Genomic DNA, 14,907 nt, shown 5'->3' with positions numbered 1-14,907 from the left:
TATTTATTTAAACAGCTTTTGTAAAAAGCCAAAATTCCATTTGGGGACAAATAAAGTTCTGTCTATCTATTAAGAAATGCCCCCATTGCTGTTCATCTGTAAACTTCAGGACAGAAGCATTTAGAGTTCAAGGTCTGGATGAGCAGGTTGGGTTGGGTCAGTTGGGTAAGTTCATATGATTTCTGTGCTGACGAAGAACCAGAAATCAGGTGGGAATGTATGAGACCAGAAGATGAAACATAGTTAAAAACCCAAGCCATGCCAAGCCAAAGATGCTGTGAACCTTCAAAGCCCAAGCTCAGTACAGTTAAGGTCAAGCAAAGAAAAACACTCACTAACTCTCAGGTTTTATCTGAAATCTCACATTGCCAGGATGTGCACTGTACTGACCTTTATACCATTATGCTAATGAATGACAGGCCATGACCTCTAAAACTACATCCTTTAACAACTGATCACCACATCCTTGCAATAAAGCCAATAAATTGTTGCAAAATTACACCATAAAAGAAGCAGAAATAATATTATTACTATAAAACAAACTTAAAACAAAAGCAAATATTAGATTTGAAGTCCTTGTGTATTACAACTCAAGGATGATGTGAAACCTTTACATATAACCTCGTTGAGACAAGGGAAACCCTAAATAAACATATCAATTATACAGCTTCTGTCCTTTCACTGGTAAGCTCTGTGAACCGCTTTAGAAAGTGTTGCTCCAGGAAACTGAGTTCAATGCCCTCAGAACCTTCACATTACTCAAATTATTTCTTCTTGAGTGCTTTTTCCTTCTTAAGCACTGCTAATTCATCTCTAATGACCTTGGGATTATAGTGTAACACTTTCTTTCAAGAAGATGATACCTCACCCTGTGTTTTAGCATTTCCTGTAAAATACATTTTCATAGTTGTTTAATTACCTAAAGAATCAGAAAAAGTACTAATAAATTACAGCCGAATCTGATTCAACTGCACCTTCTAAATGAACTGGACTATCACAGACAATTGACAAAGCAGACACAAGAAGCATGGCTTTATGTTCCATCTTCAGGCCTAGGGGAATGAAGCAGGGATCTGAGTGAACTTTTTAATACTCTGCCTCTCAAATATAAGGGTGCCCAATTTCTAGGAAAATTGAGTGACTTCATCAGTGGATCCGTGACATAACAAGCCTCCTATTATGGCTTCATGCAAAACCACTGAAAATATATAAATAACAACATCATTATTCAAGTGAACTGCCATGTTTTTATAAGGCTTTCAAGCAGCTCCATTGATTATTCACTTCAGGTTTTCTTCTGAAAACATCAAAAATCACATGAATCCATGCCATGATATTGCTCCTATGGAACCATCCCAGATTATTTCCATATAGCATGAAAAACGTCCTGAAACTACTTTCATAAGCATATCCCAGCCTCACATCTGTACTGCAGCCATGTGACATGACGTTGGACTGAACACGTGGGTCCATGAAGACCAAAGGTTTCACCCCAATTAAACATGTTTGTTTGTTTGTGATCATTTATAGATGTATGTCAAAGCATTTTTGGTGCCTGTAGTGATAATGCAGGTGTTCCCAGGTCACTACTGATTCAACCATATTCGAGTATCAACTGTTTACTGTTATCTTAATATGTGACAGATGAGTGCTGAGAATCATGCGTGCTTAATCAGGTTTACACCCAGCCATGTCATTCTTCCATATCGGGTTTAATGCACTGCTTCTATGGGTAACTAACAACTACTCGGATAATAACCAGCTGGAAATATTCTCCTGTTGAAAGAAAAACGTTACAGTGGCTAATTTTCTTGTTTTCACTATTTTAGTAATGAAATAATATTTTGGTTTTACAACGTAAACAGTATACTTAAACAGTTAACCAACATATTTAATCTGCATATATCTGGCATCTACAGTGAAATGTATTTCAAATAAAGAGGTTGAATGCAGAAGAAAAACACAATTTCAGAAGCTTTACTGCTTCTACACAAAAGTAACACCAGGAATTAGCCTTTCATTCTTTAATAAGAGTAACAATGTCATTGTATACAGGCTGCAGCCTTCATCACTGAGGATTCATCACAAAGAAATTACTTCCCATTTTTCTTGGGTGTTTCGGTATTAGATGCATTTTATGTGTTTTGCTTTTACGGTTGCTAGTGGCAACATGCTACTGTGTTAGATATGCAATGCCCTGCCACTGTATATGATGGTTATAAAGCAATCTGAGATGAGACCAGGTCAAAATGTATTGCTCCTGACACAACATCTCAGATTTTCTTTACAGAAAACAACCTCTTCTAGCAACCTTTATATTTCAAGTAAAGTTTTAATATCTATGCTTATTTTTTTCTGTCCAGTCTTGCAGAATGGTTACAATAGGCTGCAAGATGCAAATATGCTTACCTTTTTCTTATTGTAGTTCGTGGGTCTGTAACTCACTTACTAGGGGGTTTTAATGGCTGTACGTTTCCAATTCAATCTTTTTCTTTTTTAAAATGTAGCCAACTCTTGCTGTTAATGTAATGTGACACTTAATTAGATGCATACCCCTGCTCTGCTTACAATCTTAGAGATAAAACATAATGTACATTTTTTTTGGCTGTGAAATTTAAAAAGAAAATGCCATTTGTAATCAGAGCCTTTATTATACAGGATCAGGTCTGTTATTGCACTTTTTTGCTTAACAAGCAGGTGAGCTAAAATTAAGGTCTAATTCTTTTTCCTTATCTAACTGGCAATTACCAATGAGCTTTAAAGAGCAAGATAATCAACAATGAAACCTATTCTTTACTACTTGGAAATCTTTAATGCAGAAAGGATGCTTAGAAAACGAATGACTGGATGGCGGACACACTGTAACATCCTATTCAGTGATATGTTAACAGCAGTAACAGAATTTAAGGTAACAGGATTAGCATTAGAGAATCCCTACCTACAGGCAGCTAGTTAGAGTAGTCCTTCTTTGCTATCAATTGTAGAGGTAGATATTCTGTTTGGGAACAACACTTTTTACATTTAGCTCCACAAGGCATTCCAATACAAATTTTTCCTGTGCCAGCTTCCTGCTTCAAGTTAATCAATGTAGGTCATTAACAGTGAAATACCCTTCGATTTCTTGCTTGAAGAGCAAGGCGTGGTATTCTGTCTCTTGTTAGCTCAGTTTACAATCCCCTTCGTTTTCTAGCAACCGCCATACTGCCAACAAAGCTTATTCTAAGAGGCTTGTGCAAAGAGAAATTTGGGTGGGGTGAAGAACTAGAAGTCAAACACATTCAGAAATGGAAAAAATGGATAGATGATTTACAGTTACTTACAGACTATAAAGTGAACAGATGTGTCACACCTGCCTGGTTTGGAACCATAAAGTCAGCATAAATGCACCATTTTGCAGATGCCAATGAAGATGGATATGGCATTTTCCCTTACCTTGTCTTAACCAATAAAGAAGGCAAAAAGCATTGTTCATTCCTGATGGGCAAGTCAAGATTTGTACCATTGAAGCATGTCACGATTCCAAGATTGGAGCTGACAGCAGCCGTTGTGGCAGTCAAAATGGACAAAATGCAAAAGATGAGCTTCAAATGCCCTTACAAGAATATATATTTTGGACTGTCAGCAGCTCAGTGCTAAAATACATTTCAAATGAAAGCATTTGATTCAAGACCTTTGCTGCCAACAGAATCTCCATGATCAGAGATCATTCACAACCTTTGCAGTGGAGGTATGTCACATCTGCCCTTAATCCAGCTGATCAAGCATCCAGAGGGCTAAACATAGAAAACTTTCTCAAAAGCACCACATGGTCACAAGGTCCAAGTTTCTTATTGAAGCCTGAATGAGAGTAGCCAAAAAGACCAGATAAACTGATGATTCACTCTTTGAAGATGATTCAGAAGTTAAAACTTGTGCTGTTAACATGACAAGAATAGAGGAGGTGACTGAAATCATCAACAAACTAATCATCTACTTTTCAGATTGGCTACACTTGAAGAACGCAGTGGCTTAGCTCCTGATTTTTAAAGACATAATTCGGCACTTAAAAATGAAAGAAAAACATTTCTAATAGAATGTCAGTCAACCTAAAAGTAATCTAGAAAAACAAAAATCACTAATCACAGAGCACATGAAAAGGTATAAACTGACCTTAAAATCAAGCCCAGTTTCTCTAGACGACTTTGCTAAAGCTAAAACGGAGCTTATCCGCCTCAGTCAACAGCAAGAATTTCCAGAGGAGTTCAAGGCTTTAAAGAAAAAGGCTTTTGTAAAAAAGAGCAGTCAAATCTATAAACTTGACCCGATCATGCAAGATGGAATAATGAGAGTAGGAGGAAGACTCAATAAAGCTGCAATGCCAGAAGAAGCTGAACATCCTGCAATTCTTCACAAGCATTTACATATTGCCTCTCTCATATTGCAGCACATTCATAAAGAAATAGGACATTGTGGGCGCAATTATGTACTTGCACAGTTATGCCAGAAATACTGGATACCTCAAGCAAACTTACAATGCAAAAGCAGGTGAGCAAAAATGGCAGATTTGCCAGAAGATCGCCTAGTACCTGACCAAGCACCTTTTACCAATGTTGGAGTTGATTATTTTGGTCTCTTTCAAGTCAAAAGAGGAAGAAATCTGGTCAAGAGGTACGGAGTAACCAGAGCTGCACACATGGAGATTGCACATAGATTAGACACTGATTCTTGTATCCACTCCATACACCAACTCATGTGCAGAAGAGGACAAGTTAAGATCATGTGCTCAGATAATGGAATAAACTTTGTTGGAGCTGAAAAAGAGCTACGAGAAGCTATTAAAAATTTTGAGAAAGAAAATATCAGTAATACTATGATGCAGAAAGAAATCAAATGAATTTTCAATCCACCATCAGCCTCTCATCAAGGTGGAGTGTGGGAGAGACATTTCAGAGGCATAAACTAAACACTACACTAAACTCTATACTAAACTCAGCACTAAACCAACAAACACTCGATGATGAAAGTCTTCAAACAATGATGTGTGAAGTGGAATCAATTATCAATAACAGACCCCTCACAAAGACAAGGGATTTTTTGATGGAATCTACATGTGCATAACAGTCACCCAAATACCGTTATGAGTTTTCCCACTCGGATGGTACTGCATTTGTGCTTGTCACTGCCCCCACAGTTACTGGGACTGGCATTACAGTATTAACAGAACATAGTTGACCACAGTCCTGGGTGTAAGTGTGCTGAAACTCTGAACTGTATATCCTCAAGGCTGTAGTTTGTAAGATTTGGCCAACCAAAGTAGTGACAGAGAAATAAACATACCGTGAGTCCACATTGAAAAGGGGTTTATGTTTTGATGAGGTATATCAGCAAATTGAATGGCAAAGAAGTCTGGCATTTGCAAGAAAAAAAATTCATAGTCACACCATTGTTATTAAGTTTCGATATTAACAGAAAATTACAATTACAAATTATCACACTCCTATGACAACATTTACTGATGATGGGACCAAATAATGTGACCATGCCTCCCCAAGTCAAGAGAAAAACACCTGATAACGTTATAAAATAAAGAAGGTCCACACTGATGTTTACTAAGTTGTAATTCCTGAGGGAGAATACAGCACACAACTCCTTGACTCAAAGTATTACAAGTAAATCTTACACTATGCATAATTTTTTTTACCTTCCTTGTGACCCCCTGGCTTCTTTCTTATGTGAAACATTTACTAATTCCAGAAGCTGCTTTGTATCAGAAACCCTATATATTTACACTAGCTCAGCGGCTAATGTTGTAATACCATAGATATGTTTTGGTACAATGCACATAATCTCTTTAAGCATTGCATTAAATACAGTAGGATAAAATACAGCATAGCTCTTTACATATTGACTTGTGTTGTTTGCTTCAACAAATATAAATCTAATCATTTTATTTTAACATTGGTATTTGGTTTTAACCTATTTATTCCTTTAAATATTGAAACCATTTGTTACAAAAATTATTTTTGTTCAGATAATGAAACCTGCAGATTGCTTTTTAGAAAAGTGCATTTTTTCTCTAAACAGTGCTTTTGGGTCAAAGGAATGAAGAGGACCAGTTAGGTTTTAATCAGGTATGAATTATTTTAATTGTCTACATAAAACATTAGTGACATTCACAAAATACAGGTTTGTTATACAGGCTTGTTGATATTAATTTTATCGTTTATATTCACTTATTTAACTTGTTTTTATTTATTTTTTTCAAGTATCTGCTTCATACAGATACAGTGTGAATATTCTAAGAGTGGAAGAAAATGTTCTTTTTTATTAACCTACCATTGGTAACAAAACAAAAAGACACCAAGCTCAAGATGCATCTTGTAAAATTAATGGTCTGTTGTTTTAAGTAGTGGTCATCTTACCAAAAGAGTTCCTGAATTTTCCAATGTGGTGAAAAAGTTTGACAATAATGCAGTTTCTTAAGCACTTCTCTCTTCTTGTTCTTATTTATTTATTTATTCATTTATTTCTTTGTTTATTTTGTGACCATTTTTATTGATTTAAGGAATTGAATGCACATATGAAAAGGATCAGTTGAAAATCAGACAGACCATATACCCTGTATAGCGCCATCCCATCCCACCCAAATAACCCCTGGCAAAAAAGCATAGCAGCTAAGTCAAAAATCAACAAAATGCATAGACAAAGAGTAGGTAAATAATTAGGCAATAATAGCATCAATCACACTACCAGATAAACCTAAGTGTGCTGTAACTGTGATGTCAATGGGCTGCATTGTTGTGACTAAAGTGGACACATTTTCAAAGGATAAATCTTTTTGCTCAGGGCAGTTAATTGAACCAGACCATTGTTCCTTGCTTCTGAACAGCTTAGTTTTTAAGACATTTTTCTGCCAGCAGAAACACCTGAATTAAGTTTTTATTTGCATTTTTGACCACCCCCTGTACAGTTGCTATTTTTTAAAAAGTACACTTTTTATTTATTTTTAATTTTTCTTTAAAATATTTAGCATAGTACAGTTAATAACTAGTGCACATTTGCATGTGCATGTGCAAAAAAATGTTACTAAAGTGTCTTATAAGAAGAAATATTGAGATTCTTGAATGAATGTTACTCCACAGCTCCTCCCAATAGCAGCCTGTTACATATCTCTGTTGATTGTTTGTATTTGAGTTCGCCTTCCTCGACTCATTCAAGTTTGTATTTTATTTTGGAAGGTCAGCTCAGAAGTGCATACAGCGGGCACTTCTTTAGTAACCTACCACGGCTTTCAATAGAAAATCATAGAGATGGTGTGTGCTATTACTGTGGCTGCTACATGTGAAATAAACATCGAGTCCTGATAATATTGGTTAATATATTGAGATATCTAAAGTTAGCCCTATTGAAACAAAGATAGATAGATTGAATGGAGTATGTATAATAAGTATTGATTCTTCCTTTACATTACAGTGTTTATTTTGAAATCATGCACTGGATGAGGTGCTAGACGGGGTTTTGTATAAAAGGGTATAAAATATAATAAATGAAGAGTGGTTTAAGCCTACTACCACAAATGAAAATTTTCAAGAGAAAAATAGATAGTGGTTGAGAATATGTACAGTGGGTATGGCTTCTTTCTCGCTATTACAGTGTTTATTTTAAAGTTACATGCTGAATGAAGTTTTAGATGGAATTCCACAAAAAAGGTATAAAAGACTAAGAAACAGTGATTACAGCCTACTACAAAAAATGAACACAGGAATGAAAACGTGAAATTGTTCAGCACAAGGGCTGAAGGCTGTAGTGTATATCAAACTCTATAATCAATACATTTCCTTTTGACTAGATTTTAGCATTTCAGTGTTGATAGAGGGAAATAATTTCCTTTACAGCTCAAGGCCTATTCTATTTGGGAAACGGATGATGTCTCAATAACCAATAGTCACTAATGAAAGCAATAGAAAGTTTTTTTTTTACTTTAAGAAGAAATCAATATTTGCTTTAAGCCCATCTTCTCATTTCCTTTGCCAAGTAGCCTTCAACCAAAATGGCACCCATGACATATCAATGCTCACCACACCCATTATACATACATTTTCTTTCTATATAGTGTGATGTTATTTGGTAATGACTATTTAGTACTGCTATTAATCTTTTTTGTGAGGGTAGTTGAAGCAAGAAAACACTCTAGGTGGTATCTTCACCAACTTTTGGAATATCCTCTGTAGTAAATTGTTCTTTGTAACAACTACTACTGCTGCATCTATTGTAGAAAACAGTAAATAAAGAAGATTTCTTGAGCCATTGTTATATATGAACTCACCAACTCTACCAAAAGGTGGAGTCCCACATGTTCATGTTAATGCAGCATGGCAGACTGAAGACATCTAACAGAAAGCTGTGTGACAGATAGGGGGCGCTATTGCTCCCTTGAACCCTTGTCCAAGACTCCAGACACCAAGTAAAAGTCCAAATGTTGACTTTATTTAAATGCCACAGTGCACAAAGCACCCTCTCCTCCACTATACTCATAACTTACTCACAATAACAATAACAATACTCTCCACCACTCCCAGACGCGTTGCCCTCCTATCACCCAGCTCAGCTCGCCGTCTGGGAGCTCCCACAGTTCTTTTATACTCCCTGACCCGGAAGTGTTCCCAATCCTCAGTCCATGTGATTCTTTATCACTTCCGGGTCAGGTACCAGTCCTTTTCAGCACCCCGGAAGTACGTCACTTCTGTCATCGCTCTTCCTATGACGCACTTCTGGGTTATAGGGCACATACGACTCTTTGCTCCCCCCTGCAGCTCCCTCTTGCAGCCCCGTGGTATCCAGCAGGGCTGCGGATAAAAACTACATTGTCCATGATGCCCTGCTGGTCTTCGGGGCAACTCCACACTGCAGGGAGAGCTCCATCTGGTGGCCTGGGGGTATTGGCCGGGATGACAAGATGGCCAAAGACCACAGCTGTCATTAATTAGTTAGGTTAATTTACATATAATAACTATAGAGCATTTTTAACATACCAATCAGCATTCAGATAAATGGTCCAGAAACACACTTCTGCTATTAAATATTTGCAAAGTCCAAAAATGGGTGGCATGGTGGCGCAGTGGGTAGCACTGCTGCATCGCAGTAAGGAGACCTGGGTTCGCTTCCTGGGTCCTCCCTGCGTGGAGTTTTCATGTTCTCCCTGTGTCTGCGTGGGTTTTCTCCTGGTGCTCCAGTTTCCTCCCACAGTCCAAAGACATGCAGGTTAGGTGCATTGCTGATTCAAAACTGTCATTAGTGTGTGCTTGGTGTGTGTGTGCGCCCTGCAGTGGGCTGGCACCCTGCCCGGGGTTTGTTTCCTGCAATGCGCCCTGTGTTGGCTGGAATTGGCTCCAGTAGACCCCTGTGACCCTGTCGTTCGGATATAGCGGGTTAGATGATGGATGGTTGGAAAGTCCAAAAATAATTGAAGATATTAACAGTCATAAGTAATTCCTGGATGAAAGAAATAAAAGCTCTTACAGGTAACCTGTCGTCAGAGAAAAAAATATGAGGTTACATATGATCTAATTTTACAATTTAAATGTCAGGATGCCCTAGTTAAACAGACATGCAGTTTCAAGTACATTATTCTCTCACATCTCTAACAATTAACATTCACGTCCTAGTGAGCTGAATGACTTTCGACCTGTTGTTCTGACGTTACATGTGATGAAGACCATGGAGCAGCTGCTGCTTCACCACCTGAGGCCACAGGTCTGCCACACCCTCGACCCTCTGCAGTTCACATACCAGGAGAAGGTGGGAGCGGAGGATCTCATCATCTATATGCTACACCGATCCCTCCTGGACAGAAGCAGTGGTGCTGTAAGAATTGTTTTTGGACTTCTCTAGCACCTTCAACACCATCCAACCTCTGCTCCTTAGGGACAAGCTGACTGAGATGGGAGTAGACTCACACCTGGTGGCATGGATCATGGACTATTTTACAGACAGACCTCAGTATGTGCATCTCGGGATCTTCAGGTCTGACATTGTGGTCAGCAACACAGGAGCGCCGCAGGGGACTGTACTTTCTCCGGTCCTGTTCAATCTATATACATCAGGCTTCCAATATGATTTGGAGTCCTGCCACGTGCAAAAGTTCGCTGATGACACTGCTATTGTGGGCTGCATCAGGAGTGGGCAGGAGGAGGAGTACAGGAAGCTAATCAAAGACTTTGTTAAATGGTGTGACTCAAACCACTTACACCTGAACACCAGCAAGACCAAGGAACTAGTGGTGGATTTTAGGAGGCCCAGGCCCCTCATGGACCCCGTGATCATCAGAGGTGACTGTGTGCAGAGGGTACAGACCTATAAATACCTGGGAATGTAGCTTGATGACAAATTGGACTGGTCTGCCAATACTGATACTCTGTGTAAGAAAGGTCAGAGCCAACTATACTTCCTTAGAAGGTTGGCATCCTTCAACATCTGCAATAAGGTGCTGTAGATGTTCTAACAGACAGTTGTGGCCAGTGCCCTCTTCTTCGCGGTGGTGTGCTGGGGAGGCAGCATAAAGAAGAAGGACATCTCACGCCTGGACAAACTTGTTAGGAAGGCAGGCTGTATTGTAGGAATAAAGCTTGACAGTTTAACATCTGTTGCAGAGCAACGGGCGCTGAGCAAACTCCTGTCAATCATGGAGAATCCACTGCATCCACTTAACAGTGTCATTTCCAGACAGAGGAGTAGCTTCAGTGATAGAATTTTGTCACTGTCTTGCTCCACTGACAGACTGAGGAGATCATTCCTCCCCCACACAATGAGACTCTTCAATTCCACCAGGGGGAGTAAATGCTAACATTATTCAAAGTTATTGTCTGCTTTTACATGCATTTTTTTTAGTCTTTAATTTAATATTGGTTTTTTTTTATCAGTATACTGCTGCTGGATTATGTGAATTTCCCCTTGGGATTAATAAAGTATCTATCTATCTATCTATCTATCTATCTATCTATCTATCTATCTATCTATCTATCTATCTATCTATCTATCTATCTATCGATTAGTAAAATATAAAATGTTATTAAATATTTTGTGCTGACTATGGTCAGTTACTTGTACAACCAGGAAACATATTTGTTATGTGTTTTGTGTTTCTACAGAAGAGAGAGTATAAAATAAGACATAGTTTGAGTCAGTTATGTAGTCAATATATGCTTAAGCTATCAAGAAAGTAATGGCAAATCTAGAAAAAAAAAAGTGCCTTGATATCATAAATTTATTGTTCTTTGTTTTATTTATTGCTTTTTACACATGGCTTCATTGCAGGTTTTTGTTCAAATCATACAAAAATAATACAATAAACAAGAACTTTGCTAAAGTGAACCAGATATTGGTACTTGTCCCCTTAATACAACTTAAGAGAAGGAGTGATGAAAATGGTTTTCTTGTTTTGTCTTGAAAATTGACATACTTATATATTTTGTCAAAAGCAAATTAAAGCAGCACAGACCCAAGGTGAAAAGTAAGTGTAAAGCTTTGCACACCCACACTCATACACATAGCATCGACTTTGTATGTTTTTTTTCTCTTTGTCTTTGTTAACTTCATTTATTTTAATGTACGCCTCTCTATAATTCCATTCACAACATTTTTCACATATTTATATTTTATTTGTGTAAATACAGTACTTTAATGATTAAGAGCATATTGGTTTTCTGAAGTTTGTTTTTTTTAGTGCCAAGAATCAAAAAAATAAGACAATATTTTTTGCTAGTTAGTTAGGAACAAAAATGTATTTTTAAACTGTTTCTGATGTCAGATCTTTCTATTATTTTTCTGAAAACCTCCATATTTTGGGGGTAATAGTTGTATAGTGCGACATTGTCTCAAATAATCAGTGTATAACTACACTTTTGTGCATAGTGGGGTGTCTTACAGTAAGTACACTCTGTAAAATATAACTCATAAGCAGAAAGTGATAAAAAAAAAGTGTTTAAATATGGGCTTTGTAGCTTCAAAATGCATAAATACATTATTATAAGCATTTTACATATTGCAAGATGATAAAAACCAGGTATTCCAAAAAAGGTCATCTATTATGTTGAAAATGAGAATAACACAGGAGTCTGCTATGCATACTAGTCTATGCATGAGCAAAACACTATGACATTTAGCAATTTATATTACCAAAACTGTTTTTTCTTTTTCTAGTGACAAATCGCACTTACACAAGGTTTGTGTAAATTGCAGCATGGCATCAACCCATGCTGAAAGTGCTAAAAGTGGCAATGGTGCTTACTGTGCTACACACTGTATATATAATGTGGCAAATCTGTCTATCATGTAACAAATTTTATATAATTATTTTCCACCTAAAAAGCATAAATATTTTCAACATTGTTACCTACATTTTATCTTCATTTAAAGCATTCTTTGTACAATTAACATACTGTGTAACATACTGTGTTATATTATAAAAAAAAGTCACTTGTTAAGAACACTAAACAAAGTCATGAAGTGAATATGCATTTGACACTCTACATTCACAGAAGGCAACTTCCCTTCTTGCCTCGAATTTTATATTAAAATTGTCTAAATCAGTTACTGATCTAATTGATAGGCTGATTGCGGGCTGGCAGTTTTAAATCACATCTTGTTACTGTGTTCAGCACAACATAAAGTATTCCCAATAACCAGAAAAGGAAATGCTAGAATAAGTCAGTTGGCAATGATTATAATCTGCCTTCTCCACTTTGAATGTAAAAAGATGTGAATAAAAAATGACTATACTTTTCAGAAATCTTAGAACTTGGCATTTCCAAATGTTTGTTTCCATTACACATAACACATAAAGGGTATTCTGGTTATGTAGTATGCATTACGGCTGCACTGCACATGACCCGCAACTCTCGATTGGGCTACTGTGGCAAATGCATGCCATTAATAACAGTAAATGCAATAAATACTTTTATCTTGCAAATTTCATCTCTTTATCAGTGCTAACATGCAAAGTTGGCATATGTACTTTTTTTTGCACTGACTGATATAAACTACCACAAGTTATGTGACATTGCCCATCAACTTAACTGGTAGACCACTAGAAGATGGGAAGAAATCAGTGTACCTTTAGGAACCCAATGAAAACACCAGAAGGATGAAACATTACTCAGAACAGGTTTTTAATTCGTTTTTTATCTTCCTGATTTCACAAAACAAACACCAAGCAATAAATGGTGGCGCAGAGGATCCAGCATCTTGGATTTGAACCACATACCAGGTTATTGTATATCCTGTACATGTCTTCCTCTGCTTAATTTGATTTTTCTTCAGTATACCCAAAGATGATTGTTAGATTGTTTGGAAATTATTAATTTGCAGGGATTGTGGATGAGTGGACCTTGCAATAGACTAGTACTACTTCTAAGGAAAACTTTTGACTTAATCCTGATGTGGTCAGTGACAGCTAAAGTACCCTAATCCTCGGAACTGGTTTAAACAAATTAAACAATGCTACCAGTTTGAATAAAAGGCACATCAGGTGTTAGCAAGATACTTTGAGTGAATGAATGAAATTTTTCATTTTTGTTTTTCTTTTCACAAGTAGCTGTCAGGTAGTGTTGATTGGCTGGTAATTGGGGGTATTTAGTATCTGAAAACTAAAAAAGTATTTAAAGTACTATAATGTGTATGACAGACTGGCATTATCTCTTTTGCTATGACTAGAACAGAAGTCCTTTGCTTAAAAAGCAACTGCCAGACACTCTTAATGTCAACTAAAGTGTATCAGTACTTCTAATAGGGCCTCTTTGGAATGCAGCCTATGCACCTTGTCTGATAAAATCACCAAGTTACACTAATATAGATAAAACTTTGCCCCAATAATCAACCAAAAAGATGGATCTATGTGCTCCCAAGAAAGCAATGTCAAAATATTTACTTCTACCTCTAAAAACAATTTCCAGGACCTCTCTCTATAAGCTCACTGCTTAGTCTGCTTTCAATAGCAAGTATCATGTTGCCTAGAGTGGAGAAATCCATTTTACTTCAAAGGGCAATCATATGGTACACTGGAAGGATAGAAAACTTGTCTGTATTGAGGTTAAATGAGGGTGCCATTACTCTAAACCTTACTAAAGAATAGCAAGTGCACAAGCAATACAGAGACCATTCATAAAAGCCATAAATCCATCTTACTAATGATGGGAACTGACCGACTACCAGCTGCCCTGCCAATATATACTTTATGCTACAAAAAGGACAGTGTGTAAAATCTTGAGTAGCACTGCGCACAACCAGATGGTGCAAACAAGGTGAAAAAGGAGAAGAGCTCCAGAAGAAAGAAAGAAAAACCTGTGTCAGTGCCACATGGGTTGGACGGGCATCCCAGCCAGGGGAGAGGAAGGAACCAGACCCAGGGGAGAGGGGCAGAAGGGATGGACGGAGAGCCCATCAGTTGTGAAAGATGATGCAGGGGATGTGTTATTCCCCCAGATGGCAGCAGCCCTCTGTATCAGTACCCATTTGGGTGTCACAAGGGGTCACTGCAGGGAGATGAGCTCCCTAATAAGTAGGACTTTTGTATGACCCAGAAGTACTTCCATCGGGCAGTAGCTCTGGCATCGGAAGAACTTCCAGTCCTTAAGAAAAGGAACCACACTCCCTTATCCAGGTGAGTCAGAGCTGGGAGGATGTAGAGCAACACTCGACTGGAGGAGGAGGAGGAGGAGGAGGAGGAGGAGGAGGAAGAGGAGCAGTGGTGAGAGATATCATGAGGAGGGAGTGTATTGCGGAGAGAAATTACTTGTGCTACTTTGTGGAAGAATTTGGTTAATAAACCATCCTGTATTTGAACCCGGGACTCTGTGTGGTTGTGTTTGGGGGTTTGTGGCTTGCTGACGCCCCGGGTTCCATCACACGCGGTTAAAGATTTTTCCACATGTG

This window comes from Polypterus senegalus, chromosome 2, assembly GCF_016835505.1.
Source record: "Polypterus senegalus isolate Bchr_013 chromosome 2, ASM1683550v1, whole genome shotgun sequence".
NCBI classification, from domain to species: Eukaryota; Metazoa; Chordata; class Cladistia; order Polypteriformes; family Polypteridae; genus Polypterus; species Polypterus senegalus.
The sequence above is the reverse complement of the archived record's forward strand: the minus strand, read 5'-3'. Positions refer to the sequence as shown.